This window comes from Castor canadensis, chromosome 17 (genome assembly GCF_047511655.1).
Source record: "Castor canadensis chromosome 17, mCasCan1.hap1v2, whole genome shotgun sequence".
NCBI lineage: Eukaryota > Metazoa > Chordata > Mammalia > Rodentia > Castoridae > Castor > Castor canadensis.
This window is the reverse complement of record NC_133402.1, coordinates 53,000,740-53,013,595: the sequence shown is the minus strand read 5'-3', so window position 1 is coordinate 53,013,595 and position 12,856 is coordinate 53,000,740. Positions and strand designations below refer to the sequence as shown.

Here is a 12,856-nt window from a genome sequence, read left to right as displayed (position 1 = left end):
CCCAATCTCATCCCTTTACAGCTCCTCCCCTGCTCTGTCCAACTGTCCCATGTACAAGTGGAACCTTGTGTTCTCTGGGGTCACTCCAGCTCTCCATGTGCAGACACCCCTCTCTGCCTCCAGTATACCTCCCACCTCACCCTCACCATGTTCAGTTTGCTACCCGATTCATACTCCTTCATCACCATCCCACCATATTCACCATCCTAACTCTCTATTCTTCCTCCCATCCTCTCCTTCTGTTTCTTATACTGCTGGATGGTCTCTCTTCTTATTACAAGGCACATCCCTTCTCCTTTTTGTGGAGTGTGACCTTTCAGTAATCCCCTTCACACTCCCATGCCATCAGCATTAATCCACTTTCTGCTGCTATAACAAAATACCCAAATCTGGGAATTTTATTAAGAAGTGAAGTTTATTTAGCTCATAGTTTGGAAGCTGAAAGTCACATTGATTTGGCCTCTTTTGAAGACTCCCTTGCCAGGTCACAACATGGCAGAAGAGTGGAAAGAGAACTGGTCTTATGCAGAAGAGGTCAATAAGGTAAAGAGGACTTGCTTTGTGAAAGCCCACTCTTATAAGAACTAAGTCACTCTGTGTGACTAGCATTAGTTCTTTCCAAGATATTAATGACCCCCCAGTGACCAAGCTGCCTTCTACTAGGCCTCATTTTAATGTCCTATGATCTCACCACTGCCACAGTGAGGTCCCAGCCTCCAGCACATAAACCCTGTGGGACAAACTACGTTGAAACCCTAGCAGGTAGCCTCATCTCATTTGACCAAATTTTTATACCATTTTAATGAAGGTGATTCACAAGTTTATGTCTCAGTCTAACTGAAATATTGTGTCCCCTTGAAAAATCTTATTTCCCCAATGTTATGTTTTAAATGTCCTCACCAAAATTCTTGCTGAAATTAATCCTCATGTGAGGTCTTAAGAGATAGGACCAGGTGGAGCCTTTAAGAGGTTATTAGGTCATGAGGAATTTATCCACTCATGGATTAATGTATTTATGAGTTATTGTTCAAGTGGCTTTGTTACAAAAGAAACTGCTCTCTGGCATGTTTTTTCTGTCTCACTTTTTTCTGACTCTTTGTGCCAACTTGGGACTCTTCAGAGTCCCCACCAGCAAGAAGGAGATCACTCTCTGCAAGCAGATGCTCTTGGACTTCCAGAACTGTGAATGAAATAAAGCTATTTCTGTATAAATTACCCAGCCTCTGCTATTCAGTTATAGCAACAGAAAATATACTATGTCACCTACCTGTCAGTCTTTCCCTTCATCTAGAACTCCAATGCCTCAAGACACAACGCTAAAAGTCATCCTTGCCTCCTCCATCTTCCTGTCCCCCCTTCCCACAACCAACCCATCAGCAGACCCCTCTAGTGCTGGCTCCACAACCTCCCTCCAACATGTCCCCTTCTGAGCACTGCCCCTTTTCTGGTCCAGTTCACCACCCTCCCCCATGGAAATTACTGTTGCAGCTTCCTCTGTCTCCTTCTTCCTCTTCGAGTGTCTTCCAGTCCATGTTCCATACAACACCATGAATGACTTCCATAAAACACACACTAGACCACTCACCATGGCCTGAAGGTACCACAGGTCTCCTCCTACTTCTCCAGTGTTTTCTCCCCTTGTTTACTAATGTCTAAACATACTGGCCCTCTTCCATTTCTACACCATGCTCTAGTCAAAGTTAGCAACAAATTCATAACTAGTTCTCTCTGCTACCTCTTATCCGCCCATCAGGAAATGGAATCTAATTCCCCTACCCATGAGTCCTGGCTGGCTCTAAATCACTTGCTTCACCAACAGAACATGGACAAGCTACACTGTGAAATTTCCAAGGCCAGATCAGAAGCCTTGCAGTTTCTATCCTGGTCTTCCAGAAACTTCTCTGGGATCCCTGAGTCACCACCATGAAGGGATTTCATCTACCTAGTGCAGCATGTTGATGCGGCCACATACAGGGGCTTTGGTTCCAACAGAGCCCATCTCCCAGCCATCACTACCAAGGTGCCAGACCTGGGACTGAAGTTATCTTGGATTCTCCAGACAGGCCCTATAAGCCAGCTCAATAGCACCTGTACTTTTCTAAGGACCTGTGTCAGAGTCAAATGGAGCAGTTATCCAACTGGCCCTGTGAAAGTGCCACAAAATCTTGAACTAGAATAATATGGTTATTGCATTAAGCAGTGCATTTTGGGATGGTTTGCTATGATTCTTTCTACCTCATGGCTTGCACACATACTTTTCTCTGGAAAACTCCTCCCATACTCCTACCCGACTACTTCCTTCTTGTCCTTTTGCTTAAATGTTCTCTAAAGAGGTCCCTTCCGGACCCAGTGAAAAGTTAAAAATATCAAAATGAATCTGTATCATTTCCTTATTTATTTTTTACGAGCTCTTAAAAATAAATAGGGATAATGATTGATATATTAATCTTGTCTTCTCTTATAGGCTGGGGATTGGTAGACTATAGCACAGAGGCGGAGTTACCTGCTGGAAGACAGCCACACCTGTGTGTTTAGGTATTGACACATTCTGATTGGTTTTTTTTGGTGGGTCTGGAGTTTGAACTCAGGGCTTCGCACTCACAAAGCAGGTATTCTACCACTTGAGCCATACCTCCTGCCCATGTATCTGAGAGGTAAATTTATGTAGTTGTCATAAAAAACCATGTGGGACTGCCACTCAAGCCAGGTGGCAGATTAGGATTCTCCATGGCTTACTCTCCCCAAAACATCCATTTGAATAACTATTCAAACATGAGAAAAGCTAAGGACACGTGTAATAGATTACAAAAATGGGGTATAGCACAGAAATAAGGATACATTGATATAGTAGGAAGAATAGTTTTATATCCCCATGTCATCTCTCCCACAATCCCAGGCAGCACATTGTGGAAAGTGGCACCCTCTGCTTGGAGGAGGGAAAGTGAAGTGAGTACCAGACTTGTCTCAGACTTAATACTGGGTTTACCCAGGTTTACCCTGAGTAAACCCTGAGTAAACCCAGAGCTGGGCTGGCCTCCACAGCTCCAGAATCCAGGCTGGTACCCACAGGCTGAGCCTCTAGGCCTGCCTCAGCAGATCCTACTGCCTCAAGCCTGTCAGGTAGACTAGATCTTTGGGTGCACCCTACCACCTGGCTAATCCACCTGCCCAGGCTCCCTTGTTGCCTCATTCCAGGCTAGTTCCCACAGACACAGGCTCCAGGCAAAACCAGTGCCAGACCCACTCTTGAGGCCCTAGAACCCAAGCCCTTGACTGGTTTCAGACCAGTCCAGAGCCTATTCAAGTACCTGGTTAGCATCCCTAGCCTCAGATACCAGGCCAACACTATGAACACAGGCTTCAGGCCTCCCCACTGGTAGGTTAGTCCTTACAGACCCACACTCCAACAGACACAGGGTATAGTAGACCCCAGTGCTGGTGCAGTTCCTATGGCTACAAGAGCCAGGACTGCCCATGTGGATGCAGTTTCCAGACCAGCCTCCACAGCCTCAGGATCAAGGCCATCCCTCATGGAATTAACTGGCAGCAACTGCATACTCAGCCTCCAGGCCAGCACCCATGACCCCAGGCTTCAGAGCAGCTTATGGGTCACAAGCCCCATGCCTACTTCAGTATCAGGCTGGCCCTAAGCTCCTGGCCATCCCTGTGGTCACAAGTTCCTATGGACACAGGGTATAGGATTGGTCCTATTCCAACAGTGGCCACGGAGAAAAAAAACAATCATAGAAATATTAGCCCACCCAAAGAACAAAATAATACATCAGTAATCAAGTCTAAAGGAATGAACTGCTTGACAATGAACACAAAATAATTTTTATTGAGGAAGCATAGCAAAATCAAGAAAATACAGACACACAATCTAAAAAACAAAAATCAGGATAATGACCAGAAGTAGACATATAACAGAAAGATTGAAATTAGTAAAACATACGCACTTTCATGCACAACTTCTGGAACTAAAAAATGCAACTGATGAAGTGAAAGATGAAATGGAGTGCTGTCTTAGTCTACTTTCTATTGCTATAACAATACCTGAGATGGGTAATTTATAAAGAAAGAAGTTCATTTTGGCTCATGGTTCTGGAGGCTGCAAAGTCTAAGAGCATGTCACTGGTGTCAGTTGCATTCCTTTGGGTATATCCCTAGGAGTGGGATTGATGGATCATATGCAGATCTATGTTTAGTTTTATAAGGAAACTCCATATTGTTTTCCAAAGTGGTTGTACTAGCTTACATTCCCACCAGCAGTGTACAGGGGTTCCTTTTCCCCCGCATCCTCGCCAACATTTGGTGGTGGTGGTGTTTTTGATGATAGCTATTCTAACAGGAGTGAGGTGGAATTCCTTTACAGCCAGGGATGGTGAGCATTTTTTCATGAGTTTTTTTGGCCATTTGGACTTCTTCCTTTGAAAAGGTTCTGTTTAGTTCACTTTCCCACTTATTTATTGGTTTATTGATTTTGGGGGAGTTTAGTTTTTTGACCTCCCTGTATATTCTGGCTAGCAGTACTTTGTCTGATATATAGCAAGAGAATATTTTCTCCCGCTCTGTGGGTGGTCTCTCCAGTTTAGAGACCATTTCTCTTGTTGTGCAGAAGCCTTTTAATTTCATATAGTCCCATTTGTCCATCCTTTCTGTTAGTTGCTGGGCTGCTGGAGTTCTACTGAGGATGTCCTTACCTGTACATATTGCTTCCAGAGCATTCCCTGCTCTTTCTTGTATTAACTTCAGAGTTTCAGGTCTAATATTAAGGTCTTTAATTCACTTTGAGTTGATACTAGTACAGGGTGATAGGCATGGATCTAGTTTCAGTTTTCTGTAGGCAGATAACTACTTTTCCCAGCAACATTTGTTGAAGAGGCTGTCTATTCTCCATTGTATATTTTTAGCACCTTTGTTAAAAATAAGGTGGGCATAGCTGTATGGATTCATATCTGGGTCCTCTATTCTGTTCCACTGGTCTTCATATCTGTTTTTGTGCCAGTACCATGCTGTTTTTATTGCTATGGCTCTGTAGTGTAGTTTGAAGTCAAGTATCGTGATACCTCCAGCATTGCTCTTTTTGCTGAGTATTGCTTGGCTATTTGTGGTCTCTTGTGTTTCCAAATGAACTTTAAGGTAGATTTTTCAATCTCTTGATGAATGTCATTGTGATTTTGATGGGAATTGTGTTGAACATGTAGATTGCTTTTGGTAGTATAGCCATTTTTACTATGTTGAGTCTACCAATCCATGAGCATGGGAGATCTCTCCACTTTCTGTAGTCTTCCTTATTCTCTTTCTTCAGTGGTTTGTAGTTCTCCTTGTAGAGGTCATTTACATCCTTTGTTAAGTTTACTCCTAGGTATTTTTTGAGGCTATTGTAAATGGAATTGTTTTCATATATTCTTTCTCAATTTGTTTATTGTTGTTGTAGAGAAGGGCTACAGATTTTCGTAAGTTGATTTTGTATCCTGCTATGTTGCTGAAGCTATTTATGGTGTCTAGTAGTTTTAGGGTAGAGTTTTTTGGGTCTTTGAGGAATAGGATCATATCATCTGCAAATAGGGATACTTTAACAATTTCTTTACCTATTTGTATTCCTTTTATTTACTTCTTGCATTATTGCTCTGGCTAGGAATTCCAGGACTATGTTGAATAGGAGTAGTGAGAGTAGGCACCCTTGTCTCATTTGTGATTTCAGGGGAAATTGTTTGAGTTTTTCTCCGTTAAGTATGATGTTGGCTATAGGTTTGTCATATATAGCCTTTACAATGTTGAGGTACTTTCCTTCTATTCCTGTTTTTCTTAAAACTTTTATCATGAAGTGGTGTTGGATCTCATCAAAGGCTTTTTCTGCATGTATTGAGATGATCAAGTGATTTTTGTCTTTGCTTCTACTAATGTGCTGTATTACATTTATTGATTTGTGTATTTTGAACTACCCCTGCATTCCTGGGATGAAGCTGACTTGGTCATGGTGAATGATCCTTCTGATAGGTTGTTGGATTCAGTTTGCCATTATTTTATTGAGGATTTTTGCACTAATGTTCATTAAGGAGATTGGCTTATAGTTCTCCTCTTTGGATGTGTCTTTGTCTGGTTTTGGATGAGTATAATACTGGCTTTATAGAATGAGCTAGGCAGTGTTGTTTCCCTTCCTATTTCGTGGAAAAGTTTAAGGAGAATTGGTATTACTTCTTCTTTAAAGGTCTGATAGAATTCAGCAGAGAATCCATCTGGTCCTGGACTTTTCTGTTTTGGGAGACTATTGGTATTTCAATATCAATTCATGTTATAGATCTGTTTAGGTGGTTAATATCCTCTTGGTTCAGTTGTTGATGGTCATTATATCTAGAAATTTGTCCATTTCTTCAAGATTTTCCAATTTATTGGAATATAGGTTCTCAAAGTAGTCTCTCCTGGATTTCCTTGGTGTTTGTTGTTATCTCCCCTTTTTCATTTCTGATTTTACTGATTTGGGTCTTTTCACTCCTCATTTTAGTCTGATTTGCCAGGGTCTTGTCAATCTTGTTTATTTTCAAAGAAACAGCTTTTTGTTTCATTGATTCTTTGTATGGTTTTTTTTTTTGTCTCGATTTCATAATTTTGGCCCTTATTTTTATTATTTCTCTCCTTCTGCTTTTTTTGGTTTTTGCTTGTTCTTGTTTTTCTAGGAGTTTGAGATTAGCATTAGGTCATTTGTTTGAGATCTTTCTGTCCTTTTAATATATGCGATCATGGCTATAAACTTGACTCTTAGGACTGCATTTGTGTCCCATAGGTTCTGGTAGATCATGCTTTCATTTTCATTAACTTCCAGGAATCTTTTAATTTCCTCTTTCATTTCATCAATGTCCCACTGATCATTGAGCAATGTGTTGTTCAGCTTCCAATTCTTTGCATGTTTTCTACTGTTGTTTTTGTTGTTGAGTTCTAGTTTTAATGCATTGTGATCAGATAGAATGCAGGGGGTTATTTTTATTTTCTTATATTTGCGAAGGCTTGCTTTGTGCCCTCAGATATGATCAATTTTGGAGAAAGTTCCATGGGCTGCTGAGAAGAAAGTATATGTATAGATATTGGGTGAAATATTCTGTAGACATCAGCTAGGTCCATTTGATCTATGGTGTGATTTAGTTCTAGGATTTCTTTATTGATTTTTTGTTTGGATGACCTAATTGGTGATAGGAGGGTATTAACGTATCCCACTACCACTGTGGTGGAGTCTATATGTGCTTTTAAGTCCTTTAAAATATGTTTGATGAAATTGGGTACACTGACATTGGGTGCATATAGGTTGATAACTGTGATTTCCTTTTCATCTATTTCCCCTTTTATCAATATGAACTGTCTTTCTTTTTCTCATTTGATCAATTTAGGTTTGAAATCTACTTTGTCTGATACAAGTATTGCTACTCCTGCCTATTTTTGGGGGCCATTGGCTTTGTAAATCATCTTCCAGCCTTTTACCCTAAGCCAGTGCTTGTTTCTGTCAATGAGAGAGGTCTCTTGTAAACAACAGATTGTTGGAGCTTCCTTTTTAATCCAGTTTGCCAAACAGTGTCTTTTGATGGGGAGGTTGAGTCTGTTGACATTCAGTGTTAACATTGACAGGTATGTGGTGATTCCTCCCATTTAGTTGTTTTTGTTGTTTAAGGATTTGATTGTGTGCAGTGTTGTGCAGTCAAATCAATGCTACTCTCTGATTTCTTGTGTTTTCTTCTCCTGTGGTTTGATACTTCATCCTCTCATGGTTTTGTTTGCTTTCATCTTCTGTGTGCAGAATTCCTTGGATAATCTTCTGTCGTGGTGGCTTGGTGGTCATATATTTTTTAGTTTCTACTTATCATGGGAGATTTTTATTGCTCCATCTCTTTTGAGTGATAGTTTTGTTGGGTAGAGTATCCTAGGGTTGAAGTTATTTTCATTCAGTGCCTGGAATACCTCACTCCATGCCCTTCTTGTTTTTAAGGTTTCCATTGAGAAATCTGCTGTGATTTTGATGGGTTTACCTTTATGTATTATTTGTTTTTTTCTTTTTTGCAGACTTCAGTATTCTTTCTCTGTTCTCTGTGCTAGTTGTTTCAATGATAATATGCCATGGGGAGGTTCTATTTTGGTCAAGTCTCTTTGGTGTCCTGGAGGCTTCCTGTACCTGAATGGGCAAAACATTCTTGAGATTTGGGATATTTTCTGTTATTTTATTGAATATATCATGAATTCCTTTTGCTTGGACCTCTTCTCCTTCTTTAATACCCATAATTCTCAGGTTTGGTCTTTTGATGGAGTTGGTAAGTTCTCGAATATTCCTTTCACAGCTCTTGAGTTGTTTGACGAAGATGTCTTCAGTTTTTTTCTTTAATTTCTATTTTATCTTTAAGTTTAGAGATTCTGTCTTCCACTTGTTTTATTCTGCTGGAGTGACCTTCCACTGTGTTTTTTGTTTCTGTTTGATTCTTTTTTCCTGAGATTTTCCATATCTTTGGTCACCTCTTCTTTTATATTTTTAACTTTTATCTTTAATTCATTTATCTCTCTTTTTATAGCATTTTTTATAGGTGTTTGCTTAGGATGTCTCTGAGTTCATTTATTTGTTTCTGTGTTTTCTCATGTTCTTTATTTTTAGTGTCTTGAAATTTCTTGAGTTCATCTCATTCTGGTTGACCATGTCTAGTATCTTCTCCATGAATTTCTCAGAGATTTCTTCCAAGATTTTCTCTTTGGGTGTTTTTTTTCTTGGTGTCACTGGGCTCCTTAGTGACATTTATTATTGCTTTGTTGGGGTCAGAAACTGGGTACCCATTTTCTTGTTTTCCCTCTGAATCCTATATTAAATTTTTTTTTGAGGAGAGTGATTTCCATCCCATCTTCTTCTTCTCATTGCTCCAGTTGGTGTAGTGCAACTATGTTCTTGATAGGCTAGATAGTGGTTTTAATTGCCTGTTTTCTTTCCCTTGATTTAATTTTTGTGTTGTGACTGTCTTGGTTGTTAGCTAGGTTGGTGTGCTATTTCTGTCCCTCGTCTGGAGGTGTAATTTAGCAATTATTAATTCACAGGTTTAAAGCCTGACTAGTTTTTTATATATTATATAGAAGACCCTTGGTGGTATTATCTATAAACGGTGGGAGTTGGAGGAGCAATGCATATTAGGATAGCTATAGTAACTTGGGAAATTAGTTAGGGTGGCACTAAAAGGGGAGACGGGAAGTGGGGCGGGTGAGTAGGGGAAGCAATATGAGGGCTGCTGGGTTTTGTGGCCCATGTGTGTGTTTGGTTATATTTTTGTTGTTGTAGTGTAGGGTGCTTGTATCAGGGATTTCAGGGGGTTGGGGTTGTGTATAGTTGGTATAGTGGGTTTGTCAGCAGGTGGTGAATACGTAGGAGGGAGGGGTAGTGTGGTGACAGGTTGGGGGAGGATGGAAGGGGAAAGTGAAGGCAGGGGACAGAGTGGATGAGAAAAGGCAGAAAGAATAGTTGGGAAGGACAGCAATGGATTGTAGCACAGGAGAAGGAGGGAGAGTGAAGAGGGTGAGAGTAGGGATGAGAGGATAGTGATGGTAAAATTGATAGTACACAAATAAAAAAAGAAAATAGAAATAATAAAATAAAATAAAAATTTAAAACCCACAATAATAAAACAAAACAACAAAATCAAGCAAACAAAAAAAGGGAGGAAAAACAAATCAAAATAGAAAAAAAAAACCCACAGTAAAAAATACCAGGTTCAGGAACAGCAGAATTTCAGTCTTAGTTTAAGTTCTGGAATTGCTCCTCTAGCATCCAGTCCTGGTATTGGCATATAAGCAGAAGCTCTGATGTGATCTCACCAGGTGATTGGCTTGTGAGTAGTGTTTTTTTTTCCCTCTGTCTACCAGTTTAATTGAAATTGTGAGGTGAGGTAGGTTTGCCAGATCATGCAGGGTGGTCAGAGTGTTGTTTTCCCCAGCTGACAGCTGTGTTATCCTTCAGCTGCAGCTGTTTGGTCAGCTCCTCCCCAAGCACAGTGGGGCAGTTCAATTTTGAATGCTGCCCTCTGGTTCAGGAGATCAGCTCTGCGATCCACTACCTGCCCTGCTTCAGGGAGTGGCTTATCACCAGCCTGCTTTCAGCCTTCCCTGTCTTTCCTGTGTTTATTTACTGAGAGTTTGGTGCTGAGAGTTTAGTTCCTTGCCCCAACCCCATTCTCCAGGGCAGGTTCAACGTTCCACCCACCCCCTCCACTGCCTGTGTTTGAGAACAGTTTGCTGTTTTTCAGTTTTGTTGTGGGGGGCAGGGATCAGTCTGCCCAGGGGGTGCACTGGTTTATGTTCTCGGGAGGTGAGTAGGGGAGTCCTTCATGTGTGTGATGCTCACATGTTCATTCTGCCAATTCACACATAGGCAGGTTTGGAGTCAGCAGTGGAGGCAGTGGCAGCAAGAAATGGCACTGTCTTTGGGGTTCAGAATGCTCAGAGTTTAATTCTGGTTATGCTCTGTTTCTGATTGATGGAGGGAGGAGAAAAGAAGAAAAAAAAAAGGGAGAGAGAAACTGCCACAGGGGAGGAGAATTTCCTGGGGCCAGACCTGATTTGCTGGCTGTGCCATGGGTCATAGCTGTTAGATGCAATTAAAGGCTGATTTGAGGGTCAGTCTTTGAATTTTTTTCTGCACCTAATATGATGGCAGCTATTATTTTGGCTAGAAGCAGTCAGAATTACCCAAGCATGGCTCCAGCATCTCAGGGAGGTTTCTGGAGTCACAGAGCTTAGACTTTCTGCTTCTGTACCCTAGTCGCCATCTTGGATCTAAGCCCTATGAAGTATTCTTTGTAAACAATTAAAGTCAAATCTCAAACTAAATACCAATCTATAAGAAATACAAAGGGACATCTTTGTAACATACCAGGAAGAGACAGAATGATACATGTTGTAACAGATTGTAGTTGGAGGCAGCCTTAATATGAACTCATGTTATGTTAATATAGAATCCGATGTTTACACAGGGAAATACAGATATGTACATATGCTGGGGCTAGTGTACATATTCCTTACTCTGTCTGCTTAGAAGTGTGATAACCTTGTAAAAACAAGTTCACATATTTCTCAGATCATTTTCAAACAAACAACAAGGCTCTTTAGAGAAATGGCTGAGTCCAGCATTCACGTAGGAAATACATATGATGAAATAACAAGGAGCTTGGAGCATCTTGTTATACTGGGGGTGGGGGGCAGAGAAGGAGAAGAGAAGCAGGAGAGGAGGGGAGCGTATTGATGGGAGCATGTTCCCAGGGAGAAGGACCCAGGAGCCTTAAAGAGTCCCCAGTGGCTAAAGCAGATACAAGATGAGTAACAAAATAAACTAATATTGGATTATAACACAGCAGAGCAAATATCTACTGTTCCACACTGGCATGAATGAATAATGGATGAGTAAATAAATGTGGGAGAAAAGAAAACTCTTCCATGCAGAACTGGAAATAACTTAGGTAGGAAATAACTTGGGAAGATGTAGCATGATTCTTTAAAACCTATGTATGGCTATGGATAGTGGCTGCAGTATGGAATCGGGAAGATGGGTAATCGTAACTTTGTGGAGAAGCTTGACAAGTGTGATGCGATAAAATGTGCCTGTAGTCTTCCTCCTCAAAAGATAACTGTGATGGGGCTGGATGCCTGTAGATCACGACTGTAATCCTAGCTACTTGGGAGGCTAAGATCAGGAGGATTGAGGTTCCAGGCTAGCCCACGAAAACAGTTTATGAGACTCCATCTCCAAAATAACCAGAGCAAAATGACTGCAGGTGTGGCTCAAACAGTGGAGTACTTGCTTTGCAAGTGTGAAGCTGTGAGTTCAAACCTCTGTCCCACAAAAAAAGGACACCCTGATCTAATTATGAGGAAAGAACCCAACAACCCCCAGAGCAGGGATACTTTACAAAATTCTTGACCAGTAATCTTCAAAACTAGTGAGGTTATTATCTTAGTCCTTTAGGGCTACTGGAACAAAATAGCATGGACCAGATGGCTTATAAACAACCAAGCTTTGTTCCTCAAAAGCTCTGAAGGCTGGGAAGCACAAGGGCAGGGGCAGGCACACTTGCTGTCTGCTGAGTGTGCAGGTCCTGGTTCCTAGCTGCTGAGACCTCACAGGCCAGAGGGAGAGAGGGAGCTCCAGGGGTGTCTCCACCCTCATGATCTAATCATCCCCCAAAGGCTCCACCTCCAATACCAACCCATTGGGGGTCAGGATTTCAACAGGTAACTTTGGAGGAGGGTGATGCAAATATTCAGTTTAAGCAGTTATGAAGTGACTGAGAAACTAGTAGAACAACAACAACAAAGCCTAAGGGTAAATGAAATGTGTCATCCTAGAGCAGAAAGGGACCTTAAGTAATAACCGAGGAAATCGGAATGAAACATAGGTTTCAGTAAATAAAAACACAAGAAATGTTCTCACTCTTGTACAGTCCCATACTAATGTAAGGTGTTCACAGGGTCAGCTGAGTAGAGTACATGGGAACTCTCTGCACTATTCTCACCATTTTTCTTTAAGTATAAAAATTCTAAAGAATTAATTTTGTTAAAAAAAATCAGGAGGATGCAATTAATAAGAACAAGACTGAAAGGAAGTTGACAGGACAAATGGCCTGAATTCTTTAATAAATGAATTACAAGTGGAAAAGAGGTGTGGAGGTGGAATCTGTCCCTTAAAAGAGATCTTATTAGGGCTGGTGGTGTGGCTCAAATGTTAGAACATCTGCCTACCAAGTGTGAGACTGTGGGTTCAAACCCCAGTGCCGCCAAAGAGAGAGAGAGAGAGAGAGAGAGAGAGAGAGAGAGAGAGAGATAGAGAGAGAGAGAGAGAGATCTCATA

At 41.1% G+C, this 12,856-nt stretch overlaps 1 long non-coding RNA gene across 2 annotated transcripts in view; it reads left to right on the top strand.

Annotated features, from left to right (window-relative positions):
* LOC141418475 (uncharacterized) overlaps nucleotides 1-12,856 on the top strand; it is a 32,515-nt gene that overhangs the window by 5,518 nt on the left and 14,141 nt on the right. For both annotated transcript variants that reach the window (XR_012443116.1, XR_012443117.1), the window contains exon 3: nucleotides 2,465-2,535. This is a non-coding gene — a long non-coding RNA (uncharacterized lncRNA). The remainder of the gene's footprint in view (nucleotides 1-2,464; nucleotides 2,536-12,856) is intronic.